Raw genomic sequence first — 18,052 nt, 5'->3', positions numbered from 1 at the left:
CTCGCCGGGCTGGCTGTGTGGTACCGTTTGGTTTAGCCATCATCAACCCCCTGCCTCCCCTTTTCTAGGAGGTCTCCCCGGGCCAAGTGAGGGCTGCGGCCAGGGTGTTAGGTCGGGAGGAGGCCCTTGCCTGATATAATCTGGTTTCTCTTCAGAATGTAAAAATCTTTCGCCTTTTACTAAAGATTTCCGTGGAGAGGAGCAAAACTGAGTTTTATGGCAATTTTTGCATGCTCCAGCTTGCTGGGGTTTCCTTCTTTGGGTTGAACGACAGAATGAGCGGGAGGTGGCTGTAGTGGGAGGCTGACTCCTGTGGCTGCTGCTGGGAGGGAGGCGGTCCTCATTTGAATATTGTGGCCATGGACGGCCCGCTTTTTGGGGAGCAGGAAGCTCGTTTGAAGGGGTGACCCTCTGGTGGAAAGGAGGGCTCAGAGAAGGGAGCAGCCTGGGGAAGATGGCCTCTCGCCGGGCTGGCTGTGTGGTACCGTTTGGTTTAGCCATCATCAACCCCCTGCCTCCCCTTTTCTAGGAGGTCTCCCCGGGCCAAGTGAGGGCTGCGGCCAGGGTGTTAGGTCGGGAGGAGGCCCTTGCCTGATATACTCTGGTTTCTCTTCAGAACGTAAAAATCTTTCGCCTTTTACTAAAGATTTCTGTGGAGAGGAGCAAAACTGAGTTTTATGGCAATTTTTGCATGCTCCAGCTTGCTGGGGTTTCCTTCTTTGGGTTGAACGACAGAATGAGCGGGAGGTGGCTGTAGTGGGAGGCTGACTCCTGTGGCTGCTGCTGGGAGGGAGGCGGTCCTCATTTGAATATTGTGGCCATGGACGGCCCGCTTTTTGGGGAGCAGGAAGCTCGTTTGAAGGGGTGACCCTCTGGTGGAAATGAGGGCTCAGAGAAGGGAGCAGCCTGGGGAAGATGGCCTCTCGCCGGGCTGGCTGTGTGGTACCGTTTGGTTTAGCCATCATCAACCCCCTGCCTCCCCTTTTCTAGGAGGTCTCCCCGGGCCAAGTGAGGGCTGCGGCCAGGGTGTTAGGTCGGGAGGAGGCCCTTGCCTGATATACTCTGGTTTCTCTTCAGAACGTAAAAATCTTTCGCCTTTTACTAAAGATTTCCGTGGAGAGGAGCAAAACTGAGTTTTATGGCAATTTTTGCATGCTCCAGCTTGCTGGGGTTTCCTTCTTTGGGTTGAACGACAGAATGAGCGGGAGGTGGCTGTAGTGGGAGGCTGACTCCTGTGGCTGCTGCTGGGAGGGAGGCGGTCCTCATTTGAATATTGTGGCCATGGACGGCCCGCTTTTTGGGGAGCAGGAAGCTCGTTTGAAGGGGTGACCCTCTGGTGGAAAGGAGGGCTCAGAGAAGGGAGCAGCCTGGGGAAGATGGCCTCTCGCCGGGCTGGCTGTGTGGTACCGTTTGGTTTAGCCATCATCAACCCCCTGCCTCCCCTTTTCTAGGAGGTCTCCCCGGGCCAAGTGAGGGCTGCGGCCAGGGTGTTAGGTCGGGAGGAGGCCCTTGCCTGATATACTCTGGTTTCTCTTCAGAACGTAAAAATCTTTCGCCTTTTACTAAAGATTTCCGTGGAGAGGAGCAAAACTGAGTTTTATGGCAATTTTTGCATGCTCCAGCTTGCTGGGGTTTCCTTCTTTGGATTGAACGACAGAATGAGCGGGAGGTGGCTGTAGTGGGAGGCTGACTCCTGTGGCTGCTGCTGGGAGGGAGGCGGTCCTCATTTGAATATTGTGGCCATGGACGGCCCGCTTTTTGGGGAGCAGGAAGCTCGTTTGAAGGGGTGACCCTCTGGTGGAAAGGAGGGCTCAGAGAAGGGAGCAGCCTGGGGAAGATGGCCTCTCGCCGGGCTGGCTGTGTGGTACCGTTTGGTTTAGCCATCATCAACCCCCTGCCTCCCCTTTTCTAGGAGGTCTCCCCGGGCCAAGTGAGGGCTGCGGCCAGGGTGTTAGGTCGGGAGGAGGCCCTTGCCTGATATACTCTGGTTTCTCTTCAGAACGTAAAAATCTTTCGCCTTTTACTAAAGATTTCCGTGGAGAGGAGCAAAACTGAGTTTTATGGCAATTTTTGCATGCTCCAGCTTGCTGGGGTTTCCTTCTTTGGGTTGAACGACAGAATGAGCGGGAGGTGGCTGTAGTGGGAGGCTGACTCCTGTGGCTGCTGCTGGGAGGGAGGCGGTCCTCATTTGAATATTGTGGCCATGGACGGCCCGCTTTTTGGGGAGCAGGAAGCTCGTTTGAAGGGGTGACCCTCTGGTGGAAAGGAGGGCTCAGAGAAGGGAGCAGCCTGGGGAAGATGGCCTCTCGCCGGGCTGGCTGTGTGGTACCGTTTGGTTTAGCCATCATCAACCCCCTGCCTCCCCTTTTCTAGGAGGTCTCCCCGGGCCAAGTGAGGGCTGCGGCCAGGGTGTTAGGTCGGGAGGAGGCCCTTGCCTGATATACTCTGGTTTCTCTTCAGAATGTAAAAATCTTTCGCCTTTTACTAAAGATTTCCGTGGAGAGGAGCAAAACTGAGTTTTATGGCAATTTTTGCATGCTCCAGCTTGCTGGGGTTTCCTTCTTTGGGTTGAACGACAGAATGAGCGGGAGGTGGCTGTAGTGGGAGGCTGACTCCTGTGGCTGCTGCTGGGAGGGAGGCGGTCCTCATTTGAATATTGTGGCCATGGACGGCCCGCTTTTTGGGGAGCAGGAAGCTCGTTTGAAGGGGTGACCCTCTGGTGGAAAGGAGGGCTCAGAGAAGGGAGCAGCCTGGGGAAGATGGCCTCTCGCCGGGCTGGCTGTGTGGTACCGTTTGGTTTAGCCATCATCAACCCCCTGCCTCCCCTTTTCTAGGAGGTCTCCCCGGGCCAAGTGAGGGCTGCGGCCAGGGTGTTAGGTCGGGAGGAGGCCCTTGCCTGATATACTCTGGTTTCTCTTCAGAACGTAAAAATCTTTCGCCTTTTACTAAAGATTTCCGTGGAGAGGAGCAAAACTGAGTTTTATGGCAATTTTTGCATGCTCCAGCTTGCTGGGGTTTCCTTCTTTGGGTTGAACGACAGAATGAGCGGGAGGTGGCTGTAGTGGGAGGCTGACTCCTGTGGCTGCTGCTGGGAGGGAGGCGGTCCTCATTTGAATATTGTGGCCATGGACGGCCCGCTTTTTGGGGAGCAGGAAGCTCGTTTGAAGGGGTGACCCTCTGGTGGAAAGGAGGGCTCAGAGAGGGGAGCAGCCTGGGGAAGATGGCCTCTCGCCGGGCTGGCTGTGTGGTACCGTTTGGTTTAGCCATCATCAATCCCCTGCCTCCCCTTTTCTAGGAGGTCTCCCCGGGCCAAGTGAGGGCTGCGGCCAGGGTGTTAGGTCGGGAGGAGGCCCTTGCCTGATATACTCTGGTTTCTCTTCAGAACGTAAAAATCTTTCGCCTTTTACTAAAGATTTCCGTGGAGAGGAGCAAAACTGAGTTTTATGGCAATTTTTGCATGCTCCAGCTTGCTGGGGTTTCCTTCTTTGGGTTGAACGACAGAATGAGCGGGAGGTGGCTGTAGTGGGAGGCTGACTCCTGTGGCTGCTGCTGGGAGGGAGGCGGTCCTCATTTGAATATTGTGGCCATGGACGGCCCGCTTTTTGGGGAGCAGGAAGCTCGTTTGAAGGGGTGACCCTCTGGTGGAAAGGAGGGCTCAGAGAAGGGAGCAGCCTGGGGAAGATGGCCTCTCGCCGGGCTGGCTGTGTGGTACCGTTTGGTTTAGCCATCATCAACCCCCTGCCTCCCCTTTTCTAGGAGGTCTCCCCGGGCCAAGTGAGGGCTGCGGCCAGGGTGTTAGGTCGGGAGGAGGCCCTTGCCTGATATACTCTGGTTTCTCTTCAGAACGTAAAAATCTTTCGCCTTTTACTAAACATTTCCGTGGAGAGGAGCAAAACTGAGTTTTATGGCAATTTTTGCATGCTCCAGCTTGCTGGGGTTTCCTTCTTTGGGTTGAATGACAGAATGAGCGGGAGGTGGCTGTAGTGGGAGGCTGACTCCTGTGGCTGCTGCTGGGAGGGAGGCGGTCCTCATTTGAATATTGTGGCCATGGACGGCCCGCTTTTTGGGGAGCAGGAAGCTCGTTTGAAGGGGTGACCCTCTGGTGGAAAGGAGGGCTCAGAGAAGGGAGCAGCCTGGGGAAGATGGCCTCTCGCCGGGCTGGCTGTGTGGTACCGTTTGGTTTAGCCATCATCAACCCCCTGCCTCCCCTTTTCTAGGAGGTCTCCCTGGGCCAAGTGAGGGCTGCGGCCAGGGTGTTAGGTCGGGAGGAGGCCCTTGCCTGATATACTCTGGTTTCTCTTCAGAACGTAAAAATCTTTCGCCTTTTACTAAAGATTTCCGTGGAGAGGAGCAAAACTGAGTTTTATGGCAATTTTTGCATGCTCCAGCTTGCTGGGGTTTCCTTCTTTGGGTTGAACGACAGAATGAGCGGGAGGTGGCTGTAGTGGGAGGCTGACTCCTGTGGCTGCTGCTGGGAGGGAGGCGGTCCTCATTTGAATATTGTGGCCATGGACGGCCCGCTTTTTGGGGAGCAGGAAGCTCGTTTGAAGGGGTGACCCTCTGGTGGAAAGGAGGGCTCAGAGAAGGGAGCAGCCTGGGGAAGATGGCCTCTCGCCGGGCTGGCTGTGTGGTACCGTTTGGTTTAGCCATCATCAACCCCCTGCCTCCCCTTTTCTAGGAGGTCTCCCCGGGCCAAGTGAGGGCTGCGGCCAGGGTGTTAGGTCGGGAGGAGGCCCTTGCCTGATATACTCTGGTTTCTCTTCAGAATGTAAAAATCTTTCGCCTTTTACTAAAGATTTCCGTGGAGAGGAGCAAAACTGAGTTTTATGGCAATTTTTGCATGCTCCAGCTTGCTGGGGTTTCCTTCTTTGGGTTGAACGACAGAATGAGCGGGAGGTGGCTGTAGTGGGAGGCTGACTCCTGTGGCTGCTGCTGGGAGGGAGGCGGTCCTCATTTGAATATTGTGGCCATAGACGGCCCGCTTTTTGGGGAGCAGGAAGCTCGTTTGAAGGGGTGACCCTCTGGTGGAAAGGAGGGCTCAGAGAAGGGAGCAGCCTGGGGAAGATGGCCTCTCGCCGGGCTGGCTGTGTGGTACCGTTTGGTTTAGCCATCATCAACCCCCTGCCTCCCCTTTTCTAGGAGGTCTCCCCGGGCCAAGTGAGGGCTGCGGCCAGGGTGTTAGGTCGGGAGGAGGCCCTTGCCTGATATACTCTGGTTTCTCTTCAGAACGTAAAAATCTTTCGCCTTTTACTAAAGATTTCCGTGGAGAGGAGCAAAACTGAGTTTTATGGCAATTTTTGCATGCTCCAGCTTGCTGGGGTTTCCTTCTTTGGGTTGAACGACAGAATGAGCGGGAGGTGGCTGTAGTGGGAGGCTGACTCCTGTGGCTGCTGCTGGGAGGGAGGCGGTCCTCATTTGAATATTGTGGCCATGGACGGCCCGCTTTTTGGGGAGCAGGAAGCTCGTTTGAAGGGGTGACCCTCTGGTGGAAAGGAGGGCTCAGAGAAGGGAGCAGCCTGGGGAAGATGGCCTCTCGCCGGGCTGGCTGTGTGGTACCGTTTGGTTTAGCCATCATCAACCCCCTGCCTCCCCTTTTCTAGGAGGTCTCCCCGGGCCAAGTGAGGGCTGCGGCCAGGGTGTTAGGTCGGGAGGAGGCCCTTGCCTGATATACTCTGGTTTCTCTTCAGAACGTAAAAATCTTTCGCCTTTTACTAAAGATTTCCGTGGAGAGGAGCAAAACTGAGTTTTATGGCAATTTTTGCATGCTCCAGCTTGCTGGGGTTTCCTTCTTTGGGTTGAACGACAGAATGAGCGGGAGGTGGCTGTAGTGGGAGGCTGACTCCTGTGGCTGCTGCTGGGAGGGAGGCGGTCCTCATTTGAATATTGTGGCCATGGACGGCCCGCTTTTTGGGGAGCAGGAAGCTCGTTTGAAGGGGTGACCCTCTGGTGGAAAGGAGGGCTCAGAGAGGGGAGCAGCCTGGGGAAGATGGCCTCTCGCCGGGCTGGCTGTGTGGTACCGTTTGGTTTAGCCATCATCAACCCCCTGCCTCCCCTTTTCTAGGAGGTCTCCCCGGGCCAAGTGAGGGCTGCGGCCAGGGTGTTAGGTCGGGAGGAGGCCCTTGCCTGATGTACTCTGGTTTCTCTTCAGAACGTAAAAATCTTTCGCCTTCTACTAAAGATTTCCGTGGAGAGGAGCAAAACTGAGTTTTATGGCAATTTTTGCATGCTCCAGCTTGCTGGGGTTTCCTTCTTTGGGTTGAACGACAGAATGAGCGGGAGGTGGCTGTAGTGGGAGGCTGACTCCTGTGGCTGCTGCTGGGAGGGAGGCGGTCCTCATTTGAATATTGTGGCCATGGACGGCCCGCTTTTTGGGGAGCAGGAAGCTCGTTTGAAGGGGTGACCCTCTGATGGAAAGGAGGGCTCAGAGAAGGGAGCAGCCTGGGGAAGATGGCCTCTCGCCGGGCTGGCTGTGTGGTACCGTTTGGTTTAGCCATCATCAACCCCCTGCCTCCCCTTTTCTAGGAGGTCTCCCCGGGCCAAGTGAGGGCTGCGGCCAGGGTGTTAGGTCGGGAGGAGGCCCTTGCCTGATATACTCTGGTTTCTCTTCAGAACGTAAAAATCTTTCGCCTTTTACTAAAGATTTCCGTGGAGAGGAGCAAAACTGAGTTTTATGGCAATTTTTGCATGCTCCAGCTTGCTGGGGTTTCCTTCTTTGGGTTGAACGACAGAATGAGCGGGAGGTGTCTGTAGTGGGAGGCTGACTCCTGTGGCTGCTGCTGGGAGGGAGGCGGTCCTCATTTGAATATTGTGGCCATGGACGGCCCGCTTTTTGGGGAGCAGGAAGCTCGTTTGAAGGGGTGACCCTCTGGTGGAAAGGAGGGCTCAGAGAAGGGAGCAGCCTGGGGAAGATGGCCTCTCGCCGGGCTGGCTGTGTGGTACCGTTTGGTTTAGCCATCATCAACCCCCTGCCTCCCCTTTTCTAGGAGGTCTCCCCGGGCCAAGTGAGGGCTGCGGCCAGGGTGTTAGGTCGGGAGGAGGCCCTTGCCTGATATACTCTGGTTTCTCTTCAGAACGTAAAAATCTTTCGCCTTTTACTAAAGATTTCCGTGGAGAGGAGCAAAACTGAGTTTTATGGCAATTTTTGCATGCTCCAGCTTGCTGGGGTTTCCTTCTTTGGGTTGAACGACAGAATGAGCGGGAGGTGGCTGTAGTGGGAGGCTGACTCCTGTGGCTGCTGCTGGGAGGGAGGCGGTCCTCATTTGAATATTGTGGCCATGGACGGCCCGCTTTTTGGGGAGCAGGAAGCTCGTTTGAAGGGGTGACCCTCTGGTGGAAAGGAGGGCTCAGAGAAGGGAGCAGCCTGGGGAAGATGGCCTCTCGCCGGGCTGGCTGTGTGGTACCGTTTGGTTTAGCCATCATCAACCCCCTGCCTCCCCTTTTCTAGGAGGTCTCCCCGGGCCAAGTGAGGGCTGCGGCCAGGGTGTTAGGTCGGGAGGAGGCCCTTGCCTGATATACTCTGGTTTCTCTTCAGAACGTAAAAATCTTTCGCCTTTTACTAAAGATTTCCGTGGAGAGGAGCAAAACTGAGTTTTATGGCAATTTTTGCATGCTCCAGCTTGCTGGGGTTTCCTTCTTTGGGTTGAACGACAGAATGAGCGGGAGGTGGCTGTAGTGGGAGGCTGACTCCTGTGGCTGCTGCTGGGAGGGAGGCGGTCCTCATTTGAATATTGTGGCCATGGACGGCCCGCTTTTTGGGGAGCAGGAAGCTCGTTTGAAGGGGTGACCCTCTGGTGGAAAGGAGGGCTCAGAGAAGGGAGCAGCCTGGGGAAGATGGCCTCTCGCCGGGCTGGCTGTGTGGTACCGTTTGGTTTAGCCATCATCAACCCCCTGCCTCCCCTTTTCTAGGAGGTCTCCCCGGGCCAAGTGAGGGCTGCGGCCAGGGTGTTAGGTCGGGAGGAGGCCCTTGCCTGATATACTCTGGTTTCTCTTCAGAACGTAAAAATCTTTCGCCTTTTACTAAAGATTTCCGTGGAGAGGAGCAACACTGAGTTTTATGGCAATTTTTGCATGCTCCAGCTTGCTGGGGTTTCCTTCTTTGGGTTGAACGACAGAATGAGCGGGAGGTGGCTGTAGTGGGAGGCTGACTCCTGTGGCTGCTGCTGGGAGGGAGGCGGTCCTCATTTGAATATTGTGGCCATGGACGGCCCGCTTTTTGGGGAGCAGGAAGCTTGTTTGAAGGGGTGACCCTCTGGTGGAAAGGAGGGCTCAGAGAAGGGAGCAGCCTGGGGAAGATGGCCTCTCGCCGGGCTGGCTGTGTGGTACCGTTTGGTTTAGCCATCATCAACCCCCTGCCTCCCCTTTTCTAGGAGGTCTCCCCGGGCCAAGTGAGGGCTGCGGCCAGGGTGTTAGGTCGGGAGGAGGCCCTTGCCTGATATACTCTGGTTTCTCTTCAGAACGTAAAAATCTTTCGCCTTTTACTAAAGATTTCCGTGGAGAGGAGCAAAACTGAGTTTTATGGCAATTTTTGCATGCTCCAGCTTGCTGGGGTTTCCTTCTTTGGGTTGAACGACAGAATGAGCGGGAGGTGGCTGTAGTGGGAGGCTGACTCCTGTGGCTGCTGCTGGGAGGGAGGCGGTCCTCATTTGAATATTGTGGCCATGGACGGCCCGCTTTTTGGGGAGCAGGAAGCTCGTTTGAAGGGGTGACCCTCTGGTGGAAAGGAGGGCTCAGAGAAGGGAGCAGCCTGGGGAAGATGGCCTCTCGCCAGGCTGGCTGTGTGGTACCGTTTGGTTTAGCCATCATCAACCCCCTGCCTCCCCTTTTCTAGGAGGTCTCCCCGGGCCAAGTGAGGGCTGCGGCCAGGGTAATAGGTCGGGAGGAGGCCCTTGCCTGATATACTCTGGTTTCTCTTCAGAACGTAAAAATCTTTCGCCTTTTACTAAAGATTTCCGTGGAGAGGAGCAAAACTGAGTTTTATGGCAATTTTTGCATGCTCCAGCTTGCTGGGGTTTCCTTCTTTGGGTTGAACGACAGAATGAGCGGGAGGTGGCTGTAGTGGGAGGCTGACTCCTGTGGCTGCTGCTGGGAGGGAGGCGGTCCTCATTTGAATATTGTGGCCATGGACGGCCCGCTTTTTGGGGAGCAGGAAGCTCGTTTGAAGGGGTGACCCTCTGGTGGAAAGGAGGGCTCAGAGAAGGGAGCAGCCTGGGGAAGATGGCCTCTCGCCGGGCTGGCTGTGTGGTACCGTTTGGTTTAGCCATCATCAACCCCCTGCCTCCCCTTTTCTAGGAGGTCTCCCCGGGCCAAGTGAGGGCTGCGGCCAGGGTGTTAGGTCGGGAGGAGGCCCTTACCTGATATACACTGGTTTCTCTTCAGAACGTAAAAATCTTTCGCCTTTTACTAAAGATTTCCGTGGAGAGGAGCAAAACTGAGTTTTATGGCAATTTTTGCATGCTCCAGCTTGCTGGGGTTTCCTTCTTTGGGTTGAACGACAGAATGAGCGGGAGGTGGCTGTAGTGGGAGGCTGACTCCTGTGGCTGCTGCTGGGAGGGAGGCGGTCCTCATTTGAATATTGTGGCCATGGACGGCCCGCTTTTTGGGGAGCAGGAAGCTTGTTTGAAGGGGTGACCCTCTGGTGGAAAGGAGGGCTCAGAGAAGGGAGCAGCCTGGGGAAGATGGCCTCTCGCCGGGCTGGCTGTGTGGTACCGTTTGGTTTAGCCATCATCAACCCCCTGCCTCCCCTTTTCTAGGAGGTCTCCCCGGGCCAAGTGAGGGCTGCGGCCAGGGTGTTAGGTCGGGAGGAGGCCCTTGCCTGATATACTCTGGTTTCTCTTCAGAACGTAAAAATCTTTCGCCTTTTACTAAAGATTTCCGTGGAGAGGAGCAAAACTGAGTTTTATGGCAATTTTTGCATGCTCCAGCTTGCTGGGGTTTCCTTCTTTGGGTTGAACGACAGAATGAGCGGGAGGTGGCTGTAGTGGGAGGCTGACTCCTGTGGCTGCTGCTGGGAGGGAGGCGGTCCTCATTTGAATATTGTGGCCATGGACGGCCCGCTTTTTGGGGAGCAGGAAGCTCGTTTGAAGGGGTGACCCTCTGGTGGAAAGGAGGGCTCAGAGAAGGGAGCAGCCTGGGGAAGATGGCCTCTCGCCGGGCTGGCTGTGTGGTACCGTTTGGTTTAGCCATCATCAACCCCCTGCCTCCCCTTTTCTAGGAGGTCTCCCCGGGCCAAGTGAGGGCTGCGGCCAGGGTATTAGGTCGGGAGGAGGCCCTTGCCTGATATACTCTGGTTTCTCTTCAGAACGTAAAAATCTTTCGCCTTTCACTAAAGATTTCCGTGGAGAGGAGCAAAACTGAGTTTTATGGCAATTTTTGCATGCTCCAGCTTGCTGGGGTTTCCTTCTTTGGGTTGAACGACAGAATGAGCGGGAGGTGGCTGTAGTGGGAGGCTGACTCCTGTGGCTGCTGCTGGGAGGGAGGCGGTCCTCATTTGAATATTGTGGCCATGGACGGCCCGCTTTTTGGGGAGCAGGAAGCTCGTTTGAAGGGGTGACCCTCTGGTGGAAAGGAGGGCTCAGAGAAGGGAGCAGCCTGGGGAAGATGGCCTCTCGCCGGGCTGGCTGTGTGGTACCGTTTGGTTTAGCCATCATCAACCCCCTGCCTCCCCTTTTCTAGGAGGTCTCCCCGGGTCAAGTGAGGGCTGCGGCCAGGGTGTTAGGTCGGGAGGAGGCCCTTGCCTGATATACTCTGGTTTCTCTTCAGAACGTAAAAATCTTTCGCCTTTTACTAAAGATTTCCGTGGAGAGGAGCAAAACTGAGTTTTATGGCAATTTTTGCATGCTCCAGCTTGCTGGGGTTTCCTTCTTTGGGTTGAACGACAGAATGAGCGGGAGGTGGCTGTAGTGGGAGGCTGACTCCTGTGGCTGCTGCTGGGAGGGAGGCGGTCCTCATTTGAATATTGTGGCCATGGACGGCCCGCTTTTTGGGGAGCAGGAAGCTCGTTTGAAGGGGTGACCCTCTGGTGGAAAGGAGGGCTCAGAGAAGGGAGCAGCCTGGGGAAGATGGCCTCTCGCCGGGCTGGCTGTGTGGTACCGTTTGGTTTAGCCATCATCAACCCCCTGCCTCCCCTTTTCTAGGAGGTCTCCCCGGGCCAAGTGAGGGCTGCGGCCAGGGTGTTAGGTCGGGAGGAGGCCCTTGCCTGATATACTCTGGTTTCTCTTCAGAACGTAAAAATCTTTCGCCTTTTACTAAAGATTTCCGTGGAGAGGAGCAAAACTGAGTTTTATGGCAATTTTTGCATGCTCCAGCTTGCTGGGGTTTCCTTCTTTGGGTTGAACGACAGAATGAGCGGGAGGTGGCTGTAGTGGGAGGCTGACTCCTGTGGCTGCTGCTGGGAGGGAGGCGGTCCTCATTTGAATATTGTGGCCATGGACGGCCCGCTTTTTGGGGAGCAGGAAGCTCGTTTGAAGGGGTGACCCTCTGGTGGAAAGGAGGGCTCAGAGAAGGGAGCAGCCTGGGGAAGATGGCCTCTCGCCGGGCTGGCTGTGTGGTACCGTTTGGTTTAGCCATCATCAACCCCCTGCCTCCCCTTTTCTAGGAGGTCTCCCCGGGCCAAGTGAGGGCTGCGGCCAGGGTGTTAGGTCGGGAGGAGGCCCTTGCCTGATATACTCTGGTTTCTCTTCAGCACGTAAAAATCTTTCGCCTTTTACTAAAGATTTCCGTGGAGAGGAGCAAAACTGAGTTTTATGGCAATTTTTGCATGCTCCAGCTTGCTGGGGTTTCCTTCTTTGGGTTGAACGACAGAATGAGCGGGAGGTGGCTGTAGTGGGAGGCTGACTCCTGTGGCTGCTGCTGGGAGGGAGGCGGTCCTCATTTGAATATTGTGGCCATGGACGGCCCGCTTTTTGGGGAGCAGGAAGCTCGTTTGAAGGGGTGACCCTCTGGTGGAAAGGAGGGCTCAGAGAAGGGAGCAGCCTGGGGAAGATGGCCTCTCGCCGGGCTGGCTGTGTGGTACCGTTTGGTTTAGCCATCATCAACCCCCTGCCTCCCCTTTTCTAGGAGGTCTCCCCGGGCCAAGTGAGGGCTGCGGCCAGGGTGTTAGGTCGGGAGGAGGCCCTTGCCTGATATACTCTGGTTTCTCTTCAGAACGTAAAAATCTTTCGCCTTTTACTAAAGATTTCCGTGGAGAGGAGCAAAACTGAGTTTTATGGCAATTTTTGCATGCTCCAGCTTGCTGGGGTTTCCTTCTTTGGGTTGAACGACAGAATGAGAGGGAGGTGGCTGTAGTGGGAGGCTGACTCCTGTGGCTGCTGCTGGGAGGGAGGCGGTCCTCATTTGAATATTGTGGCCATGGACGGCCCGCTTTTTGGGGAGCAGGAAGCTCGTTTGAAGGGGTGACCCTCTGGTGGAAAGGAGGGCTCAGAGAAGGGAGCAGCCTGGGGAAGATGGCCTCTCGCCGGGCTGGCTGTGTGGTACCGTTTGGTTTAGCCATCATCAACCCCCTGCCTCCCCTTTTCTAGGAGGTCTCCCCGGGCCAAGTGAGGGCTGCGGCCAGGGTGTTAGGTCGGGAGGAGGCCCTTGCCTGATATACTCTGGTTTCTCTTCAGAACGTAAAAATATTTCGCCTTTTACTAAAGATTTCCGTGGAGAGGAGCAAAACTGAGTTTTTTGGCAATTTTTGCATGCTCCAGCTTGCTGGGGTTTCCTTCTTTGGGTTGAACGACAGAATGAGCGGGAGGTGGCTGTAGTGGGAGGCTGACTCCTGTGGCTGCTGCTGGGAGGGAGGCGGTCCTCATTTGAATATTGTGGCCATGGACGGCCCGCTTTTTGGGGAGCAGGAAGCTCGTTTGAAGGGGTGACCCTCTGGTGGAAAGGAGGGCTCAGAGAAGGGAGCAGCCTGGGGAAGATGGCCTCTCGCCGGGCTGGCTGTGTGGTACCGTTTGGTTTAGCCATCATCAACCCCCTGCCTCCTCTTTTCTAGGAGGTCTCCCCGGGCCAAGTGAGGGCTGCGGCCAGGGTGTTAGGTCGGGAGGAGGCCCTTGCCTGATATACTCTGGTTTCTCTTCAGAACGTAAAAATCTTTCGCCTTTTACTAAAGATTTCCGTGGAGAGGAGCAAAACTGAGTTTTATGGCAATTTTTGCATGCTCCAGCTTGCTGGGGTTTCCTTCTTTGGGTTGAACGACAGAATGAGCGGGAGGTGGCTGTAGTGGGAGGCTGACTCCTGTGGCTGCTGCTGGGAGGGAGGCGGTCCTCATTTGAATATTGTGGCCATGGACGGCCCGCTTTTTGGGGAGCAGGAAGCTCGTTTGAAGGGGTGACCCTCTGGTGGAAAGGAGGGCTCAGAGAAGGGAGCAGCCTGGGGAAGATGGCCTCTCGCCGGGCTGGCTGTGTGGTACCGTTTGGTTTAGCCATCATCAACCCCCTGCCTCCCCTTTTCTAGGAGGTCTCCCCGGGCCAAGTGAGGGCTGCGGCCAGGGTATTAGGTCGGGAGGAGGCCCTTGCCTGATATACTCTGGTTTCTCTTCAGAACGTAAAAATCTTTCGCCTTTCACTAAAGATTTCCGTGGAGAGGAGCAAAACTGAGTTTTATGGCAATTTTTGCATGCTCCAGCTTGCTGGGGTTTCCTTCTTTGGGTTGAACGACAGAATGAGCGGGAGGTGGCTGTAGTGGGAGGCTGACTCCTGTGGCTGCTGCTGGGAGGGAGGCGGTCCTCATTTGAATATTGTGGCCATGGACGGCCCGCTTTTTGGGGAGCAGGAAGCTCGTTTGAAGGGGTGACCCTCTGGTGGAAAGGAGGGCTCAGAGAAGGGAGCAGCCTGGGGAAGATGGCCTCTCGCCGGGCTGGCTGTGTGGTACCGTTTGGTTTAGCCATCATCAACCCCCTGCCTCCCCTTTTCTAGGAGGTCTCCCCGGGCCAAGTGAGGGCTGCGGCCAGGGTGTTAGGTCGGGAGGAGGCCCTTGCCTGATATACTCTGGTTTCTCTTCAGAACGTAAAAATCTTTCGCCTTTTACTAAAGATTTCCGTGGAGAGGAGCAAAACTGAGTTTTATGGCAATTTTTGCATGCTCCAGCTTGCTGGGGTTTCCTTCTTTGGGTTGAACGACAGAATGAGCGGGAGGTGGCTGTAGTGGGAGGCTGACTCCTGTGGCTGCTGCTGGGAGGGAGGCGGTCCTCATTTGAATATTGTGGCCATGGACGGCCCGCTTTTTGGGGAGCAGGAAGCTCGTTTGAAGGGGTGACCCTCTGGTGGAAAGGAGGGCTCAGAGAAGGGAGCAGCCTGGGGAAGATGGCCTCTCGCCGGGCTGGCTGTGTGGTACCGTTTGGTTTAGCCATCATCAACCCCCTGCCTCCCCTTTTCTAGGAGGTCTCCCCGGGCCAAGTGAGGGCTGCGGCCAGGGTGTTAGGTCGGGAGGAGGCCCTTGCCTGATATACTCTGGTTTCTCTTCAGCACGTAAAAATCTTTCGCCTTTTACTAAAGATTTCCGTGGAGAGGAGCAAAACTGAGTTTTATGGCAATTTTTGCATGCTCCAGCTTGCTGGGGTTTCCTTCTTTGGGTTGAACGACAGAATGAGCGGGAGGTGGCTGTAGTGGGAGGCTGACTCCTGTGGCTGCTGCTGGGAGGGAGGCGGTCCTCATTTGAATATTGTGGCCATGGACGGCCCGCTTTTTGGGGAGCAGGAAGCTCGTTTGAAGGGGTGACCCTCTAGTGGAAAGGAGGGCTCAGAGAAGGGAGCAGCCTGGGGAAGATGGCCTCTCGCCGGGCTGGCTGTGTGGTACCGTTTGGTTTAGCCATCATCAACCCCCTGCCTCCCCTTTTCTAGGAGGTCTCCCCGGGCCAAGTGAGGGCTGCGGCCAGGGTGTTAGGTCGGGAGGAGGCCCTTGCCTGATATACTCTGGTTTCTCTTCAGAACGTAAAAATCTTTCGCCTTTTACTAAAGATTTCCGTGGAGAGGAGCAAAACTGAGTTTTATGGCAATTTTTGCATGCTCCAGCTTGCTGGGGTTTCCTTCTTTGGGTTGAACGACAGAATGAGAGGGAGGTGGCTGTAGTGGGAGGCTGACTCCTGTGGCTGCTGCTGGGAGGGAGGCGGTCCTCATTTGAATATTGTGGCCATGGACGGCCCGCTTTTTGGGGAGCAGGAAGCTCGTTTGAAGGGGTGACCCTCTGGTGGAAAGGAGGGCTCAGAGAAGGGAGCAGCCTGGGGAAGATGGCCTCTCGCCGGGCTGGCTGTGTGGTACCGTTTGGTTTAGCCATCATCAACCCCCTGCCTCCCCTTTTCTAGGAGGTCTCCCCGGGCCAAGTGAGGGCTGCGGCCAGGGTGTTAGGTCGGGAGGAGGCCCTTGCCTGATATACTCTGGTTTCTCTTCAGAACGTAAAAATATTTCGCCTTTTACTAAAGATTTCCGTGGAGAGGAGCAAAACTGAGTTTTTTGGCAATTTTTGCATGCTCCAGCTTGCTGGGGTTTCCTTCTTTGGGTTGAACGACAGAATGAGCGGGAGGTGGCTGTAGTGGGAGGCTGACTCCTGTGGCTGCTGCTGGGAGGGAGGCGGTCCTCATTTGAATATTGTGGCCATGGACGGCCCGCTTTTTGGGGAGCAGGAAGCTCGTTTGAAGGGGTGACCCTCTGGTGGAAAGGAGGGCTCAGAGAAGGGAGCAGCCTGGGGAAGATGGCCTCTCGCCGGGCTGGCTGTGTGGTACCGTTTGGTTTAGCCATCATCAACCCCCTGCCTCCTCTTTTCTAGGAGGTCTCCCCGGGCCAAGTGAGGGCTGCGGCCAGGGTGTTAGGTCGGGAGGAGGCCCTTGCCTGATATACTCTGGTTTCTCTTCAGAACGTAAAAATCTTTCGCCTTTTACTAAAGATTTCCGTGGAGAGGAGCAAAACTGAGTTTTATGGCAATTTTTGCATGCTCCAGCTTGCTGGGGTTTCCTTCTTTGGGTTGAACGACAGAATGAGCGGGAGGTGGCTGTAGTGGGAGGCTGACTCCTGTGGCTGCTGCTGGGAGGGAGGCGGTCCTCATTTGAATATTGTGGCCATGGACGGCCCGCTTTTTGGGGAGCAGGAAGCTCGTTTGAAGGGGTGACCCTCTGGTGGAAAGGAGGGCTCAGAGAAGGGAGCAGCCTGGGGAAGATGGCCTCTCGCCGGGCTGGCTGTGTGGTACCGTTTGGTTTAGCCATCATCAACCCCCTGCCTCCCCTTTTCTAGGAGGTCTCCCCGGGCCAAGTGAGGGCTGCGGCCAGGGTATTAGGTCGGGAGGAGGCCCTTGCCTGATATACTCTGGTTTCTCTTCAGAACGTAAAAATCTTTCGCCTTTTACTAAAGATTTCCGTGGAGAGGAGCAAAACTGAGTTTTATGGCAATTTTTGCATGCTCCAGCTTGCTGGGGTTTCCTTCTTTGGGTTGAACGACAGAATGAGCGGGAGGTGGCTGTAGTGGGAGGCTGACTCCTGTGGCTGCTGCTGGGAGGGAGGCGGTCCTCATTTGAATATTGTGGCCATGGACGGCCCGCTTTTTGGGGAGCAGGAAGCTCGTTTGAAGGGGTGACCCTCTGGTGGAAAGGAGGGCTCAGAGAAGGGAGCAGCCTGGGGAAGATGGCCTCTCGCCGGGCTGGCTGTGAGGTACCGTTTGGTTTAGCCATCATCAACCCCCTGCCTCCCCTTTTCTAGGAGGTCTCCCCGGGCCAAGTGAGGGCTGCGGCCAGGGTGTTAGGTCGGGAGGAGGCCCTTGCCTGATATACTCTGGTTTCTCTTCAGAACGTAAAAATCTTTCGCCTTTTACTAAAGATTTCCGTGGAGAGGAGCAAAACTGAGTTTTATGGCAATTTTTGCATGCTCCAGCTTGCTGGGGTTTCCTTCTTTGGGTTGAACGACAGAATGAGCGGGAGGTGGCTGTAGTGGGAGGCTGACTCCTGTGGCTGCTGCTGGGAGGGAGGCGGTCCTCATTTGAATATTGTGGCCATGGACGGCCCGCGTTTTGGGGAGCAGGAAGCTCGTTTGAAGGGGTGACCCTCTGGTGGAAAGGAGGGCTCAGAGAAGGGAGCAGCCTGGGGAAGATGGCCTCTCGCCGGGCTGGCTGTGTGGTACCGTTTGGTTTAGCCATCATCAACCCCCTGCCTCCCCTTTTCTAGGAGGTCTCCCCGGGCCAAGTGAGGGCTGCGGCCAGGGTGTTAGGTCGGGAGGAGGCCCTTGCCTGATATACTCTGGTTTCTCTTCAGAATGTAAAAATCTTTCGCCTTTTACTAAAGATTTCCGTGGAGAGGAGCAAAACTGAGTTTTATGGCAATTTTTGCATGCTCCAGCTTGCTGGGGTTTCCTTCTTTGGGTTGAACGACAGAATGAGCGGGAGGTGGCTGTAGTGGGAGGCTGACTCCTGTGGCTGCTGCTGGGAGGGAGGCGGTCCTCATTTGAATATTGTGGCCATGGACGGCCCGCTTTTTGGGGAGCAGGAAGCTCGTTTGAAGGGGTGACCCTCTGGTGGAAAGGAGGGCTCAGAGAAGGGAGCAGCCTGGGGAAGATGGCCTCTCGCCGGGCTGGCTGTGTGGTACCGTTTGGTTTAGCCATCATCAACCCCCTGCCTCCCCTTTTCTAGGAGGTCTCCCCGGGCCAAGTGAGGGCTGCGGCCAGGGTGTTAGGTCGGGAGGAGGCCCTTGCCTGATATACTCTGGTTTCTCTTCAGAACGTAAAAATCTTTCGCCTTTTACTAAAGATTTCCGTGGAGAGGAGCAAAACTGAGTTTTATGGCAATTTTTGCATGCTCCAGCTTGCTGGGGTTTCCTTCTTTGGGTTGAACGACAGAATGAGCGGGAGGTGGCTGTAGTGGGAGGCTGACTCCTGTGGCTGCTGCTGGGAGGGAGGCGGTCCTCATTTGAATATTGTGGCCATGGACGGCCCGCTTTTTGGGGAGCAGGAAGCTCGTTTGAAGGGGTGACCCTCTGGTGGAAAGGAGGGCTCAGAGAAGGGAGCAGCCTGGGGAAGATGGCCTCTCGCCGGGCTGGCTGTGTGGTACCGTTTGGTTTAGCCATCATCAACCCCCTGCCTCCCCTTTTCTAGGAGGT

The 18,052-nt window shown here is 55.7% G+C and overlaps 39 non-coding genes across 39 annotated transcripts; all 39 read left to right on the top strand.

Annotated features, from left to right (window-relative positions):
• Window positions 1–135: 135 nt before the first annotated feature.
• LOC142297847 (U5 spliceosomal RNA) lies at window positions 136–251 on the top strand. Its single transcript, XR_012752114.1, has one exon. It is a non-coding gene; the product is annotated as a U5 spliceosomal RNA (small nuclear RNA).
• A 345-nt stretch (window positions 252–596) lies between these two features.
• Window positions 597–712, top strand: LOC142297732 (U5 spliceosomal RNA). Its single transcript, XR_012752006.1, has one exon. It is a non-coding gene; the product is annotated as a U5 spliceosomal RNA (small nuclear RNA).
• A 345-nt stretch (window positions 713–1,057) lies between these two features.
• LOC142298306 (U5 spliceosomal RNA) lies at window positions 1,058–1,173 on the top strand. The gene has a single exon (XR_012752513.1). It is a non-coding gene; the product is annotated as a U5 spliceosomal RNA (small nuclear RNA).
• Window positions 1,174–1,518: 345 nt separating this feature from the next.
• Window positions 1,519–1,634, top strand: LOC142298305 (U5 spliceosomal RNA). Its single transcript, XR_012752512.1, has one exon. It is a non-coding gene; the product is annotated as a U5 spliceosomal RNA (small nuclear RNA).
• A 345-nt stretch (window positions 1,635–1,979) lies between these two features.
• Window positions 1,980–2,095, top strand: LOC142298304 (U5 spliceosomal RNA). Its single transcript, XR_012752511.1, has one exon. It is a non-coding gene; the product is annotated as a U5 spliceosomal RNA (small nuclear RNA).
• Window positions 2,096–2,440: 345 nt separating this feature from the next.
• Window positions 2,441–2,556, top strand: LOC142297651 (U5 spliceosomal RNA). The gene has a single exon (XR_012751928.1). It is a non-coding gene; the product is annotated as a U5 spliceosomal RNA (small nuclear RNA).
• Window positions 2,557–2,901: 345 nt separating this feature from the next.
• On the top strand, window positions 2,902–3,017 carry LOC142298303 (U5 spliceosomal RNA). Its single transcript, XR_012752510.1, has one exon. It is a non-coding gene; the product is annotated as a U5 spliceosomal RNA (small nuclear RNA).
• A 345-nt stretch (window positions 3,018–3,362) lies between these two features.
• Window positions 3,363–3,478, top strand: LOC142298302 (U5 spliceosomal RNA). Its single transcript, XR_012752509.1, has one exon. It is a non-coding gene; the product is annotated as a U5 spliceosomal RNA (small nuclear RNA).
• A 345-nt stretch (window positions 3,479–3,823) lies between these two features.
• On the top strand, window positions 3,824–3,939 carry LOC142297828 (U5 spliceosomal RNA). Its single transcript, XR_012752097.1, has one exon. It is a non-coding gene; the product is annotated as a U5 spliceosomal RNA (small nuclear RNA).
• A 345-nt stretch (window positions 3,940–4,284) lies between these two features.
• On the top strand, window positions 4,285–4,400 carry LOC142298301 (U5 spliceosomal RNA). Its single transcript, XR_012752508.1, has one exon. It is a non-coding gene; the product is annotated as a U5 spliceosomal RNA (small nuclear RNA).
• Window positions 4,401–4,745: 345 nt separating this feature from the next.
• LOC142297650 (U5 spliceosomal RNA) lies at window positions 4,746–4,861 on the top strand. Its single transcript, XR_012751927.1, has one exon. It is a non-coding gene; the product is annotated as a U5 spliceosomal RNA (small nuclear RNA).
• Window positions 4,862–5,206: 345 nt separating this feature from the next.
• On the top strand, window positions 5,207–5,322 carry LOC142298300 (U5 spliceosomal RNA). The gene has a single exon (XR_012752507.1). It is a non-coding gene; the product is annotated as a U5 spliceosomal RNA (small nuclear RNA).
• A 345-nt stretch (window positions 5,323–5,667) lies between these two features.
• LOC142298299 (U5 spliceosomal RNA) lies at window positions 5,668–5,783 on the top strand. Its single transcript, XR_012752506.1, has one exon. It is a non-coding gene; the product is annotated as a U5 spliceosomal RNA (small nuclear RNA).
• Window positions 5,784–6,128: 345 nt separating this feature from the next.
• LOC142297823 (U5 spliceosomal RNA) lies at window positions 6,129–6,244 on the top strand. Its single transcript, XR_012752093.1, has one exon. It is a non-coding gene; the product is annotated as a U5 spliceosomal RNA (small nuclear RNA).
• A 345-nt stretch (window positions 6,245–6,589) lies between these two features.
• LOC142298297 (U5 spliceosomal RNA) lies at window positions 6,590–6,705 on the top strand. Its single transcript, XR_012752504.1, has one exon. It is a non-coding gene; the product is annotated as a U5 spliceosomal RNA (small nuclear RNA).
• Window positions 6,706–7,050: 345 nt separating this feature from the next.
• On the top strand, window positions 7,051–7,166 carry LOC142298296 (U5 spliceosomal RNA). The gene has a single exon (XR_012752503.1). It is a non-coding gene; the product is annotated as a U5 spliceosomal RNA (small nuclear RNA).
• Window positions 7,167–7,511: 345 nt separating this feature from the next.
• Window positions 7,512–7,627, top strand: LOC142298295 (U5 spliceosomal RNA). Its single transcript, XR_012752502.1, has one exon. It is a non-coding gene; the product is annotated as a U5 spliceosomal RNA (small nuclear RNA).
• A 345-nt stretch (window positions 7,628–7,972) lies between these two features.
• LOC142297495 (U5 spliceosomal RNA) lies at window positions 7,973–8,088 on the top strand. The gene has a single exon (XR_012751778.1). It is a non-coding gene; the product is annotated as a U5 spliceosomal RNA (small nuclear RNA).
• Window positions 8,089–8,433: 345 nt separating this feature from the next.
• On the top strand, window positions 8,434–8,549 carry LOC142298294 (U5 spliceosomal RNA). The gene has a single exon (XR_012752501.1). It is a non-coding gene; the product is annotated as a U5 spliceosomal RNA (small nuclear RNA).
• A 345-nt stretch (window positions 8,550–8,894) lies between these two features.
• Window positions 8,895–9,010, top strand: LOC142298293 (U5 spliceosomal RNA). Its single transcript, XR_012752500.1, has one exon. It is a non-coding gene; the product is annotated as a U5 spliceosomal RNA (small nuclear RNA).
• Window positions 9,011–9,355: 345 nt separating this feature from the next.
• On the top strand, window positions 9,356–9,471 carry LOC142297755 (U5 spliceosomal RNA). The gene has a single exon (XR_012752029.1). It is a non-coding gene; the product is annotated as a U5 spliceosomal RNA (small nuclear RNA).
• Window positions 9,472–9,816: 345 nt separating this feature from the next.
• On the top strand, window positions 9,817–9,932 carry LOC142298292 (U5 spliceosomal RNA). The gene has a single exon (XR_012752499.1). It is a non-coding gene; the product is annotated as a U5 spliceosomal RNA (small nuclear RNA).
• Window positions 9,933–10,277: 345 nt separating this feature from the next.
• Window positions 10,278–10,393, top strand: LOC142297792 (U5 spliceosomal RNA). The gene has a single exon (XR_012752064.1). It is a non-coding gene; the product is annotated as a U5 spliceosomal RNA (small nuclear RNA).
• A 345-nt stretch (window positions 10,394–10,738) lies between these two features.
• LOC142298291 (U5 spliceosomal RNA) lies at window positions 10,739–10,854 on the top strand. Its single transcript, XR_012752498.1, has one exon. It is a non-coding gene; the product is annotated as a U5 spliceosomal RNA (small nuclear RNA).
• Window positions 10,855–11,199: 345 nt separating this feature from the next.
• On the top strand, window positions 11,200–11,315 carry LOC142298289 (U5 spliceosomal RNA). The gene has a single exon (XR_012752497.1). It is a non-coding gene; the product is annotated as a U5 spliceosomal RNA (small nuclear RNA).
• Window positions 11,316–11,660: 345 nt separating this feature from the next.
• Window positions 11,661–11,776, top strand: LOC142297603 (U5 spliceosomal RNA). The gene has a single exon (XR_012751881.1). It is a non-coding gene; the product is annotated as a U5 spliceosomal RNA (small nuclear RNA).
• Window positions 11,777–12,121: 345 nt separating this feature from the next.
• Window positions 12,122–12,237, top strand: LOC142298288 (U5 spliceosomal RNA). The gene has a single exon (XR_012752496.1). It is a non-coding gene; the product is annotated as a U5 spliceosomal RNA (small nuclear RNA).
• A 345-nt stretch (window positions 12,238–12,582) lies between these two features.
• On the top strand, window positions 12,583–12,698 carry LOC142297815 (U5 spliceosomal RNA). Its single transcript, XR_012752085.1, has one exon. It is a non-coding gene; the product is annotated as a U5 spliceosomal RNA (small nuclear RNA).
• Window positions 12,699–13,043: 345 nt separating this feature from the next.
• Window positions 13,044–13,159, top strand: LOC142298287 (U5 spliceosomal RNA). Its single transcript, XR_012752495.1, has one exon. It is a non-coding gene; the product is annotated as a U5 spliceosomal RNA (small nuclear RNA).
• Window positions 13,160–13,504: 345 nt separating this feature from the next.
• On the top strand, window positions 13,505–13,620 carry LOC142297791 (U5 spliceosomal RNA). Its single transcript, XR_012752063.1, has one exon. It is a non-coding gene; the product is annotated as a U5 spliceosomal RNA (small nuclear RNA).
• A 345-nt stretch (window positions 13,621–13,965) lies between these two features.
• On the top strand, window positions 13,966–14,081 carry LOC142298285 (U5 spliceosomal RNA). The gene has a single exon (XR_012752493.1). It is a non-coding gene; the product is annotated as a U5 spliceosomal RNA (small nuclear RNA).
• Window positions 14,082–14,426: 345 nt separating this feature from the next.
• Window positions 14,427–14,542, top strand: LOC142297602 (U5 spliceosomal RNA). Its single transcript, XR_012751880.1, has one exon. It is a non-coding gene; the product is annotated as a U5 spliceosomal RNA (small nuclear RNA).
• A 345-nt stretch (window positions 14,543–14,887) lies between these two features.
• On the top strand, window positions 14,888–15,003 carry LOC142298284 (U5 spliceosomal RNA). The gene has a single exon (XR_012752492.1). It is a non-coding gene; the product is annotated as a U5 spliceosomal RNA (small nuclear RNA).
• A 345-nt stretch (window positions 15,004–15,348) lies between these two features.
• LOC142297814 (U5 spliceosomal RNA) lies at window positions 15,349–15,464 on the top strand. The gene has a single exon (XR_012752084.1). It is a non-coding gene; the product is annotated as a U5 spliceosomal RNA (small nuclear RNA).
• Window positions 15,465–15,809: 345 nt separating this feature from the next.
• Window positions 15,810–15,925, top strand: LOC142298283 (U5 spliceosomal RNA). Its single transcript, XR_012752491.1, has one exon. It is a non-coding gene; the product is annotated as a U5 spliceosomal RNA (small nuclear RNA).
• Window positions 15,926–16,270: 345 nt separating this feature from the next.
• On the top strand, window positions 16,271–16,386 carry LOC142298282 (U5 spliceosomal RNA). Its single transcript, XR_012752490.1, has one exon. It is a non-coding gene; the product is annotated as a U5 spliceosomal RNA (small nuclear RNA).
• Window positions 16,387–16,731: 345 nt separating this feature from the next.
• On the top strand, window positions 16,732–16,847 carry LOC142298281 (U5 spliceosomal RNA). Its single transcript, XR_012752489.1, has one exon. It is a non-coding gene; the product is annotated as a U5 spliceosomal RNA (small nuclear RNA).
• Window positions 16,848–17,192: 345 nt separating this feature from the next.
• On the top strand, window positions 17,193–17,308 carry LOC142297649 (U5 spliceosomal RNA). The gene has a single exon (XR_012751926.1). It is a non-coding gene; the product is annotated as a U5 spliceosomal RNA (small nuclear RNA).
• Window positions 17,309–17,653: 345 nt separating this feature from the next.
• LOC142298280 (U5 spliceosomal RNA) lies at window positions 17,654–17,769 on the top strand. Its single transcript, XR_012752488.1, has one exon. It is a non-coding gene; the product is annotated as a U5 spliceosomal RNA (small nuclear RNA).
• The last annotated feature ends 283 nt before the right edge of the window (window positions 17,770–18,052 follow it).

This window comes from Anomaloglossus baeobatrachus, chromosome 3 (assembly GCF_048569485.1).
Source record: "Anomaloglossus baeobatrachus isolate aAnoBae1 chromosome 3, aAnoBae1.hap1, whole genome shotgun sequence".
NCBI lineage: Eukaryota > Metazoa > Chordata > Amphibia > Anura > Aromobatidae > Anomaloglossus > Anomaloglossus baeobatrachus.
Note: the sequence above shows the minus strand (reverse complement) of the source record. Positions and strands in the feature narration are given on the sequence as shown.